The following is a 12111-nucleotide window of genomic DNA, read 5'->3' as shown; positions in this document are numbered from 1 at the left end:
AATGGCTCAAACCAGAGTTGGGCAGCTATGGCCCCCTTTACGACCTATGGACTTCAACTCCCAGAATTCCTGAGCCAGCATATGGCTCCTTTATGACACGTGGACTTCAACTCCCAAAATTCCTGAAGCAGCCATGCTGGCTCAGGAATTCTGGGAGTTGAAGTCCCGGGTCATAAAGTCCACAGGTCATAGTTGCCCACCCCAGCTTAAAAAATGTCAGATACCTGTATGTTTATGGTGAACTTAAAATGAGACTAATTCAGTAAAAGGTTCTTTTCCATGTTTATGGACACCCTAAAAAAGGTTAGCTGTCAAATCTCATCACAGTATGGTGGGTAAGGTGAGTGAGGGGAACATGGACTTATAAGATCTTTGCTCCTCCTGCCATTACCCCATTGTGATTTAATAACCACATGTATCTTAATATGGCATCATAAAAATGTGATTTTAAAATGGGAATGTACCATTGTATCATATTTAAAACTTGAAATGTTTTACTATAGGCAGAAATATGGATTTATCAAACATGGGGCGATGGATCTTCAATTTTGGAAAAACATTGTAACCCCATGATTACAATCTTAAATCAATAACTGCAGTTTCTTTTCTGTAATGAACCTGCTTTTTATTGGTATTAACAAAAAAAATGTTCAATATTATTCAACCCCGACTGCTCTTTAGAAGGCCAGATCCTGAAGTCGAAACTCAAGTACTTTGGCCACCTAATGAGAAGGAACGAATCACTGGAGAAGAGCCTAATGCTGGGAAAGATTGAGGGCAATAGAAGAAGGGGACGACAGAGAATGAGGTGGCTGGATGGAGTCACTGAAGCAGTAGGTGTGAATTTAAATGGACTCCAGAAGATGGTAGAGGACAGGAAGACCTGGAGGAACGTTGTCCATGGGGTCGCGATGGGTCGGACACGACTTTGCAATTAACAACAACAACATTATTCAATGGGCCAAAATGTAATCATGTTTATAAATATTAGGCTGAATTGTTTTCTGTATGCAATATTATATATTTTACCGTTTCATTTTCACCTTTTCTTTTTCTGTTTGCCTTTGTGAGTTTTTCCTTGTTTTTCTTTCTTTCTCTCTCTCTCTCTCTCTCTCTTTCTTTCTTTCTTTTTTTCTTTCTTCTTTCCTACCTCGATCTCTCTGTATATTCAACTACAGGCAGTTCAACTACAATTGAGCCCAATATTTCCGCTGCTAAGCAAAACAGTTGTTAAGTGAATTTTGCACCATTTTACAACCTTCCTTGCCAAAATTATTAAGTGGATCACTGCAGTTGTTAAATTAGTAACATGGCTATTAAGCGAATCTGGCTTCCCCACTGACTTTGCTTGTCAGAAGGACACAAAAAGTGATCACATGGACCCAGGATATTGCAACCATCATAAATACATGCCAGTTGCCAAGGATCTGAATTTTGATCATGTGACCACGGGGATCCTGCAGCAGTCGTAAGTATGAAAAATGGACTTAAGTCACTTTTTTCAGCTTCATTGTAACTTCAAACAGTCATTAAATGAATGGTGGTAAGTCAGGGATTACCTATATTTAGACCTGTCTTTAAAATCACTGTGAGAGACCATTGTTTCAATCCTGCAAGGAGAGGTGTTTTTCTCAGTTTAATACCCTTTCTTAAGGGCCCTGTTTTCAATATTTTGCACAGCCCTGTTCTGCAAGTTTGTCCCCCAAACTCTCTAATTCCTTCTTCAAAGTAATGAGACTTGATATTGGTTTAATCAATCTCGTAATCAAGGATATTTTTTGTAAAAAAAAGTGGGATTGGTAATTTGCGACCCTATAGATACTGTTGCACTACAACACCGTATAATCAGAATCAGCATAATCAGTGGTGATTGATGATAGGAATTGCAATTCAGCACTACTTTTGAGGTCCAATATCAGTTGTTTTTGTAGTCTGCTTACGCTAGAACTGCCACTTTCCCTTCCACGCAGCATTGCTGATCAACTGCTTTCCTACAGCAAAAGTTACAAGTTACCAAAAAGAGAGAGATCACAAAAATATGAGTAGTTTTGGGTAAAAGGAATAGAGACATCGCTATTATTATTGTTTGGGATGAACAGGAGGAACCATTATAGAAGAATCCTGTCTATGAAGAATGGCCTTCAAGGATTCTAGGACACAATATGATCACATAAAAGCTAATAAAGCATTTCAGAGAAGCCACTGACTGTTTTTACAGGAATGTCTTGCAGAACATTAGATGCTTATTAGTATCTAAGATTTGTGTGGAAATTCTGACCCACATGTTGCACCTTGCAGGGAGACACAATGGTAGACAAAAAAGAGTTACTTAGACTATCATTTCTTAAATGGCAGTAGAAGAGGAAGATACCCCGTGGTGACTAAAATGAGGCTGGAAGATTAGTCTGCATTTGTACTATGCTGCATTTGAAAAGATTATAGACTTGGAGATACTCACATTTTTCCAAATCTAAAATCAAGGACAAGACTAATTGACATAATTATTTTCTTGGCTTGTATGAATAAATCATAAAATATGATCTAATCTCAGTGCTAGAAGCAGATGGCAAGCCCTGCTGATGGTGACAGTGACAGTAACAGTAAGTGTAAATAGGCAGCAACACAGGGGATAGCAAAGAAATTTTTGGCATATAGGAGAACTACTGAGTCTGAGTCTGTAAAGAGCAGCTTTCATGAGGGAAGTGCAGGAGAATAAAATAGGATTTAAAAAAGGCTCTGTGATGGCCAAAAATCAGGTAAATCAAATTTTGGAACTTAATATTCTAAACTATGGATGCATAACATGTATACATACAAAAATACACACTCAAATAAGAAATCCCTTAGAATTTGAGTATTCTATTGAAACCAAACATAAACTGAACCTTCTTTTTCATTACAGGTGGTCCTCAACATACAACCACAATTTCTGTTGCTAAGCAAGATAGTTGTTGAGTTAAATGGGTTAGTTTTGCCCCATTTTACTGCCTTTCTTGTCAATTGTTAAGGGAACCACTGAAGTTGTTAAGTTAGTAACATGGTTGTAAAGTGAATCTGGCTTCCCCATTGACTTTGCTTGTCAGCAGGTCACAAGGACCCCAGGACACTACAACCCGTATAAATACAAGCCATTTGCCAAACATCTGAATTTTGATTATGTGACTACGGAGATGCTGCAATGGACGTTAAATGTGAAAAAAAAATATATAAGCCACTTTTTTTTCAATACTGTTGTAATTCTGAACAGTCACTAGACCAAATTTTGTAAGTTGAGGACTACCTGTATTCTATCCTGTCCTTCTTTTATCAAGCTCAATACAAATGTCCAGGGGTCTTGTCCAGGCAGAGGGCACCATAAGAATAGTAAACCATCCTTTTCTACTGGCTGGAAGTTGCAACACCTGCATTAAGGTACCACGTGGCTACTGAAGACATATGAAATTTTTTTTCATTAATCCTTTTAGAAGCTTCCTTCTTCCACCTCTCTGCCTGCCACTAAAGAGTTAAGTGCCAGCACCAAAATCACATCTTTTTTCCTTTTCCTCCTTAAAAAAAAAAAAAAAAACATACATCAAAGTAAAATACTGACATGCAGTGCCCTGAAGCACTCTCCTGCATGCTTTTAGGTTTGGGAAATTTCATTTTCTACCTTATGATGATTACACGAGAGGATGAAATGCTTGCTTTGAGATTCATTTTAGACAGGGATATAATAAATGGTATGGCTTTCCTTTCTACTGCAGTGGAACTCTCTTTCTCACTCTCACTCACACAGATGCAGAGAGAGAGAGAGAGAGAGAGAGAGAGAGAGAGAGAGAGAGAGAGAGAGAGAGAGAGAGAGAGAGAGAGAGAGAGAGAGAGAGAGAGAGGGAGAGAGAGAGAGAGAGAGAGATTAGTTTATATTCAAGTGATATGATACAGGTGAGGATCTAGCTGTAATATTGGGAGGGGGGCAGGAAGACAGCTACAGTAAGCAGACTCTGGTATAAATGTGGGGTCTCCTAAAAGAAAATGTGTTTTCTAGTCTCCATCCCTGCTGAAAGCCATCCACCACCACAAACACATACAAAAAAATACACACACACACCCAAACACACAGGCACACACTCGTCAAATCTCATCATAAATAATTCACTTAAGGTTGACACAGTTTACAGCTTCTCCTCCACCAAGACCCAGGAGCAAGCCGGCACCGAGAGTGAATTATCTCTTGCCCCAACAAGAAGTCAATTCCTCTGGAGGGGCAAGACACATGATGGAGTTCATTTTAATCATGCCACACTGTGCAGAATTACATGGTTGTTGGGTGTTTTTTTCTTCTTCTTCCTTTTGTCTTTCAGACCCTATCCTAGATTCTCTTTGGATTGTGGGAAAGCTGAAAAGCTATGGCTCTCTGCAGCTGCGATTAAGAAAAAGGAACAAATAGCTTCTTGGGTTCCTAAAAATAATAATAAACTTGGGGGAGGGGGGATCAGCAAATGAGTCCCATCGTACAAAGAAGAGGAAGGTTTTGTGGGAAACATTTGGCTCATTTTGGTTTTGCAAAGGATACATGGTATTTGCTGGACATATTTCTAGCTCTGTTTCTTCAAAACACAAGTGATGCTTAATAGTAATATGCATCCAACACATGACAGAATCCAGTGTGTTTTTAAAAAATATGCACCAAGCATTGCAAGTGGGAGAGAAGCAGGAGATATTACACAGATCAGTGATGGAAACCTTTTAGAGACCGAGTGCCTAAACTGCAACCCCAAACCCACTTATGTATCGTCGGGTGCCGGGTGGGTGTGGCCCATTGGCTAGACGTGGCTGCAGTGGTAACGGCAGACTGGGTGGGACTAAAAAGTTCAATCAATAAATTCCAACTTTGCAAGATCTTTTTTTTTTCCTGCGAGAAGTTGAAATTGACTCATTGATTGAATTTTTTTTTTTTTTTTTTTGCACATGGCAGTGGAGGCCTAAAGTGAAAAGGTTTTATAAAATCCAGCTGAAGGCCTAGGACTGGGGCAACGGCATGCATGCCCACAGAGAGGGCTCTGAGTGCCGCCTCTGGCACCCGTGCCATAGGTTCACCACCATTGACATAGATCATGGACTGGTTTACAACCTGCAATCATCTGTTCCAGTTGCTACATTGGTTATTTCATGTCTGTAAACAGGTTTGCTGCTTTGTCTGAAAGTTAAGTCCTGCTTGACTTTAATAACAATAGCACTTAGATTTATATATTGCTTCTTCACAGTCCTCTCTAAGCAGTTTACAGAGTCAGCATATTGTCCACAACACTGTGGTCCTCATATTACCGACCTTGGAAGGCTGAGTCAACCTTGAGCCAGTCAGAATTGAACTCCTGGCAGCCTGCAATACTCCATTTTAACCACCATGGCTCTTAATCATGCTGGAAACATCGTAGTGGCAACGGCATTTTTTGAAACAGAGAGACAAACGGAAACTTCCATTTTGGAAGATCGATCCATTTCTACCCAGCTGATGATGCCATCTTTCCTGTTATCACCTTCCAGCCTGCATCTGGAACATTTTTAGGTAGATATGTCTTGTTGTGCCCTACTAGATTTTTTTTTTAACTCTGTAGCACCTAGAAACTGCAACAACCAAAAATATCAGAACCGCCTCCTCCCCAAAAACTGGACTAATGATGTGAAAGAGCACTAAAAGGACAGATTTGGCCATGCACCATATAAATAATTATTGAACCAGATGTCACAGTAATGGCATAAAATGCTCATTGCATTAGAGTGATTAATTGTAGAATTGCTCTGAACATAGCCCCCCAAAGCTTAGATTGTAAAATCCAGTGTTCTACTATAGTAGAAACTGACTGCTGGCCCAGTTAACTGTTACTTTTGCAACTGCTAAATGGACAATCTCTCTTGTTCTTTTCCAAAGTCTTAGCTGACTATGGGATGACAGCTGGAAGCAAACACATAACCACTGGATGACCTCTTAAGAGCTAGCTTGCTCAGAATGATTCCTGGTCTCTTCTGAATGTTCATTAAAATCAATACTTTCATTATTGTAAATAAGGTGTTGCATTGTGGGTAATAAAGGAAAGTACAGTATGAACTGTACATAACCATCACTATGGAGGGAAAAGAGGGAAATGGTGCAATTACAGTCTTTTTTCAGTATATCTCTGTCAACACCAAGGAGGCACAAACAGTGAATATCTCTGTTCCTTTGTCTACTTTCACTTGTTAAACCTAAGGAGTGATTCTGTTCTGTTCCATTCCGTTCTGTTCTGTTCCACACACCCCCATCCCCCCACTCCATTCCATTCTTTATCAGATTTATATGCCCTCTACCTCATTATGCAAAGCAACTCTGTGCTGTTCAGTTTAGTCACTAAAAAGTAAATTAGAAATGGGGGGGGAAAATAAGCAATAGAACCTTATTTTAGCATATTTTTTTGCAATTAAGTCATTGAACAGTCATTTGAGAAAGAAATATTGGGATTAAAAAAATTAGGATTAGATTATATGTACTGAAGTTCTGCTTATTCTGCAGGAATTGTCCTCCTAGGTAAATGGATCTCACTCTCCAAAATCAGAGCATTTCTGGCTAAAAGACAGCTACAGCCAATGGAATAACCGGTATGGCTGACTGTTGTAATTCTTTGCTGGGTGCCTGACAAAACTGAAAGGGGCATCAATTACTGCCATTCCCTAAATGATATTTATAACATGTCTCTTGACAAGACAGCGTATAAAGATGCACAATTCAGGACAGATGCAACTCTTCCGCAAGGCTAATATCCCAGGTTATCTTATAATGCGTAAATGATCCCTATGCCTGTGCAGTGACGATGAGGAGAGAAAGGGATGTAGAAAAAGTGGTGGCTCTCCACATTTGTCTGATGTATTGGATTCATCCAATAAAATTGTATCTCTATGCAACCCATTTTATATACTTGATTAATACATGTATACGTAAGTTTGTGGGCATAATTAGGAAGTCAAGTTACAAAACAAAATGAGAGCTAGGAGAGGAGTGTATCTTTCAGTAAGCAAATCACATATGCGTATGATTCTGGCATCTTGCATATGTTCGGTACATCAGAAGAAGAAAAACTTCAGCAACTGTCAAGGAAAGAGCTATATTTTTTCCATTATTAACAGGTCTCTCGGGACATGCCACCTATTCTTTTCTTCACTTTCTCTTTTAGTTGTATCTGACATAAAACATGTTATTTATTTACTCAGCTCAATGTCTTCCTTTCAGACGTTTCATTGGATTCAATGGGTCACTTACAGCTGGAATGGGATAACTCGCCGTGGCCAACTCACCACGGGACAACTGGCCCTGGAATAATTCAACAAATATAAAAGTTGAATTGATTTCGATGGAACAGTGGCCAATAATAATAACATTAAGAAAATCAAACCAGAAATACAAGGGTTATAATAATTGCAATGAAAACATGATCACCAATAATAAAAGCAACTGCATGAAACGATTAATACATGCTTGCCTGATAGGCTCTAAATATGCATGACCTTAAAAATGTGCAAGGCTGGCTCTACCAGTAGGCAATGTGGGGGTAATCATCTTAAGCAGCATAAGTTTACAGTTTACAAGAAAAAGAGAGACATACTCTATTCTAATAGCTTGTTCTTCCTTTTCTTCTCTACACTGGCTCCTGCCATCCAGTAAAGCAGAGGTAGGGCCATGGCTGCTTTGTTGGACATCTGTCTCCTAGTCCCATTGTGTCAGGCACAAAGAATTAGGACCATTTGTAAAGTTGCAGCATAGAAGATTTATTCAAACCTATGCACAAGAATCTAGTCAACCAATGGTCAGCACTAAATTGATGCTAGATAAAGACAGATCAATGGAATTCATGGAGGGGGGAGGGGAGGCTGAACTTGGGTCCTTTGTGGCATTGCAAGGATTCAAAATGATGATGCATTTAACTCCCCCCCCTCTTCCCAGCTCTGCCTGCTCTTCTACACCTTGGCTTTTATATGTGACATGGAATCTTACATACCTTATGCACTGCCTTAGGCAACTAAATATTTCTGGCTGCCTCTAGCAATGTGCTGCTTCCTACTTTGAGCATCATAGGAGAAAAAAGAACAAACATCTGTATTTTTTTTTCCTCCAGTGGGCTAAAAGCAATAGTGGGGAATTAATTTGGAAGGGAAAAATTAGCAGAGTGAATAGGCTCTTCTGACACCAAAGAATTCCCATGGAGACTGTCATTTGGGCAGATGATTTAGATTAAAAGGGAAAACATTGGGAGAAAGGGAGGCTACATAACACCAATGTGTCATTTGAGTCACAGTTGTAATGATTACCTAAATCAAATTAAAGATATGCAAGAGATAACATTCATCCCAGGAATGAAACAGCAATGTGGTAAGGAGTCCATATACAGGGAAAATGAGCAAAATTAAGTAGGTGGGGTTTAAAAAAAGAAAGGCTACCATGGGAACAACCTATCCTATATATTCTGATTTCTTGTTAAAATGGTAGTTGATAATCAATAACAGTAAACCAACACATAAGTGAGAAATGTTCACAGATGGAGTACAGCCTTCAGCTCCCCTGGGATTTTCAACTCAGTATAAAAGGAAGTTAAAAATAATTTTAAAATGAAAAATAAGAATAGTGTATTTTGAAATCTTTAAAACTACGAAACATTCCAATAAGTTGTTCAGTGTTTGCAGCTTGTGTTCACCCAAAAACAGGTGCTGAGTATTTCTTCAAAATGAGCCATTTTTTCTCTTCAGGGCTTAGCAGCGGATATTAAAGAAGATTCGTTTGTAAAAATTAGTTTATTTATTGCTCAGCTATGCTGGCATATTTAACACGTAAAATGAAATCTTGTTAGATTTTCTTCCCCTGAGAGAATATATGGAAAAGTTTTTAGATGAATCCTCTTCAAGCATCTTGGCAGCTATCTCTGTAGCATAATTATAGGTTATGAAACAAAAAAGGGAAGCAAGAAATGTCTCTGGGACTGTATTACCATTTTTCAGTTTTCTTCATTCTACTTATAACACATAATCGATTCAGATTCAAATGCCTTGGAACTATTCAACTGCCGTACAGAATCGTAGCGATGAAATGACTCCAAAGATGAGATGTCTATTAGTTCAAAAGACTTTGAAGAAGTATCAGGTGAAATATTTCCCAACGGAAATAAGATGGGTAGTAAATAACTATGATTGTGGCTCTGCTGACATAACACTTTGTAAACATTTGAATAGTGTTTCCCCAGTCTGTTTTTTTTCCATTTCAAGCTGTGAAGTTCAATATTTTAGAATTTCTAGCAAAAACTTGCTGTCTGCAGACATCTAAGAGTGGAAGTCCAAAGATGTGGCCTCTAGTTCAGAAGGCTGGTAATATGCTGCTTTCCAAGCATGTCACATATATTATCTCATGCCTTGTTTATAAGGCAGGGGTGTCAAACTGGCGGCCTGTGGGCCGGATGCGTCATGCGCAGGCACACCCACCCGGGCTCCACAAAGACAAAAAAAGTCCCAGTACATCACGATATGTCACATGTGACATGATCGAGTTTGACACCCGTGACATAAGGTATTAAAAGCCAGTTTGTTTTAGTGGTGAAGGTTAGAAACCAAAAGCCCATGAATTCTAGTCCTGCCTTCTAAGGCGCAAAACCAGCTGAATGACCTTGGGTTGTTCATTCTTGCTCAGCTCTAAGAAGCAGGCAATGCCAAACCATTGCTGAAATCTTGCCAAGAAAACTGCAGGGACGTGTCCAGACAATCACAAGGCAGTCACCAAGAGTCAACATTGACTTGAAGGGACCACATATATATTTGCCATATTGCAGAGCAGAAAGCAGACTAAGGCAGTTTAGACTACCTAATAAGGCCAGGGCTAAGGTAAGATTCAAACTGGAAATGCATTCATTATGTTACACTATCTTTCAAACAATGCCCAACAGACGCTCCAACCCACTGGAGACACTTGTATCAGCTGGAACTGCCTTTCTGTAAATATACAATTTGGAACTAAGCTGAGCTAAACATGCATCACAATGCTGGGATGATTGCCTTTATCACTGTTTGCCTACACAAGATACCATTGCGTCACAAAAGTACCTCAGAGTTATGTTCTTGATTTTGCCCTAGAGTAGTGGTTCTCAACCTGTGGGTCGGGACCCTATTTGGGGTCGAACGACCATTTCACGGGGATCGCCAAACAACTCAGTCCGCCATTTTTTCCCCCTTTTCCTTAGCTGTGCTACTCCCTTTTATTCTATTGGCTTTTGAAAGCCAATAGAATAGACTCTCTTGAATAGAGTCTAATTCTATTGGCTTTCAAAAGCCAATAGGAATTGTCCAGGCTGTCTCTGCCCTGCTGAGCCCGCCAAAAGTCCCATTCTGCAAACGGTGCCGCACCAGTTGAGTAATCCTCGACTTACGACCTGTTGGGGGTCGCGGCATTAAAAAGGTTGAGAACCACTGCCATAGAGGATTATGTACATGGATTTTCTGTGTATTATTAATCTTGCACGATTGCAGCATTTACTATGGGAATGTGCTGTCGTGCTTAGCATTTATCTTTGAAATTATTGTGTTTTGTATTTATAATGCCTAATATAGAATGTTCTCATGTTTAGCAAGGATTATATCAGTCTACCATTGTGATATGTCTGGGATGGAAGGGCAGTTTCAAAAGAACAGTGATCTTCAACACTGTGTGAGGTCTCATGAAATAAAATATTGATGTGCTTACATGTAATACATTTAAGTCATTCAGGCCCTAGTCATCTCATGGTTGGACTATTGTAATGCACTTTACATGGGGCTTCCCAATGCAGAATGCAGCGGCACAGGGAGTTTTGGGGGCCCGAAGAATGACCCATGTAACACCACTGCTCTGCAAGTTGCACTGGCTGCCAGTCTGCTGCTGGGTGGTAATTCAAGGTGTTACCTTAAAGCTCTTCATGGCATGGATCCAGGGTACTTGAGGGACTGTCTCATCCATTGGGATTGGCCCGTCCCACCCAGGTTGGCAGAGGAGGCATGCTGCCCCATTACTTCAGCTGCCAGGGTCCTGGAGAAGGGCCATCTCTGCCATTGCACCTGCTCTCTGGAACATTTTGCCCCCTCCCCCCCGAAGTGAGATCCAAAACACCATATATTGTAATTATCCAAGAGAAAGAAGAGATTGTGTTTTTCACAGATAATTTAGCTTCAAAACTGGAAAGATATCTTAAATTCACTGAGAATATAGATACAGATACAGATACAGATTTGGGGTTTTTGTTTTTTTTGTTTTTTGGTTTAATCTAATTTACTTTTGAGAAAAATATGTTCTAAATTCTGAATCTTCTTCTTTTCAGGTAAATACGGTATGTATGTATGTATGTATGTATGTATGTATATATGTATGTATCTATGTATTGTGTTTATATAGCTGGCCATCTTTCAGCCAACTCTGAGTAGCTCCCAATCAAAGGTTTAAAAACATGGAAAATTTTTAAAAATCTATAAAACGCAATCAATTAAAACATGAAACGTTAAAAACCAATACTTGGTGCCAATCTATGCTAACATGCCATCATCTATACCCGCAAGGACTTGAGGCCACTTTCTCAAGCTACAATTCCATCCATATTTCATGTCTCTTATGGAAGCCAATTCAGAGAAGAGGTCTCCAACTCAATTCCTGGAGTGCATCGTCCCCATGCAAAACGTTCCCACTTTTGGCTGGAAAAAGTCCTTGACTGAAAGCATTGGAAGCTGCTACTAGATAATATTAGCTAACGGAGATCAACCAAAGTAGAAGGATCTCAAGGTTCTTACAAGGAGAGTCTAAAAGCAATATTTCATAGGGTTATGCCTTTCTCTCTTCCCTTCAGGAACTCCAATCAGCATATCGTAGGGGTATATCATTTTCCTCATGGTCATCCCCCAAAGAGTTATGGACCCAAGGCCACCTACTAGGCTCTTGGCTAAGTATTGATTTGAACTACCACATAATAGTCCTGATGATGAGCTCCAGGGAAAGAACATCAGCAGAGGGCCATTACCTTGTGTTTGGTTTCCAGCCTCCCAAGAGGCATCTGACTGGCTATTGTGATACAATTTAATCCCCTCACCTTCTAGTAACTC

Source organism: Crotalus tigris, unplaced genomic scaffold (genome assembly GCF_016545835.1).
Source record: "Crotalus tigris isolate CLP2741 ecotype Arizona unplaced genomic scaffold, ASM1654583v1 scf7180000019762.1414395, whole genome shotgun sequence".
Classification (NCBI taxonomy): domain Eukaryota; kingdom Metazoa; phylum Chordata; class Lepidosauria; order Squamata; family Viperidae; genus Crotalus; species Crotalus tigris.
The sequence above is the reverse complement of the archived record's forward strand: the minus strand, read 5'-3'. Positions refer to the sequence as shown.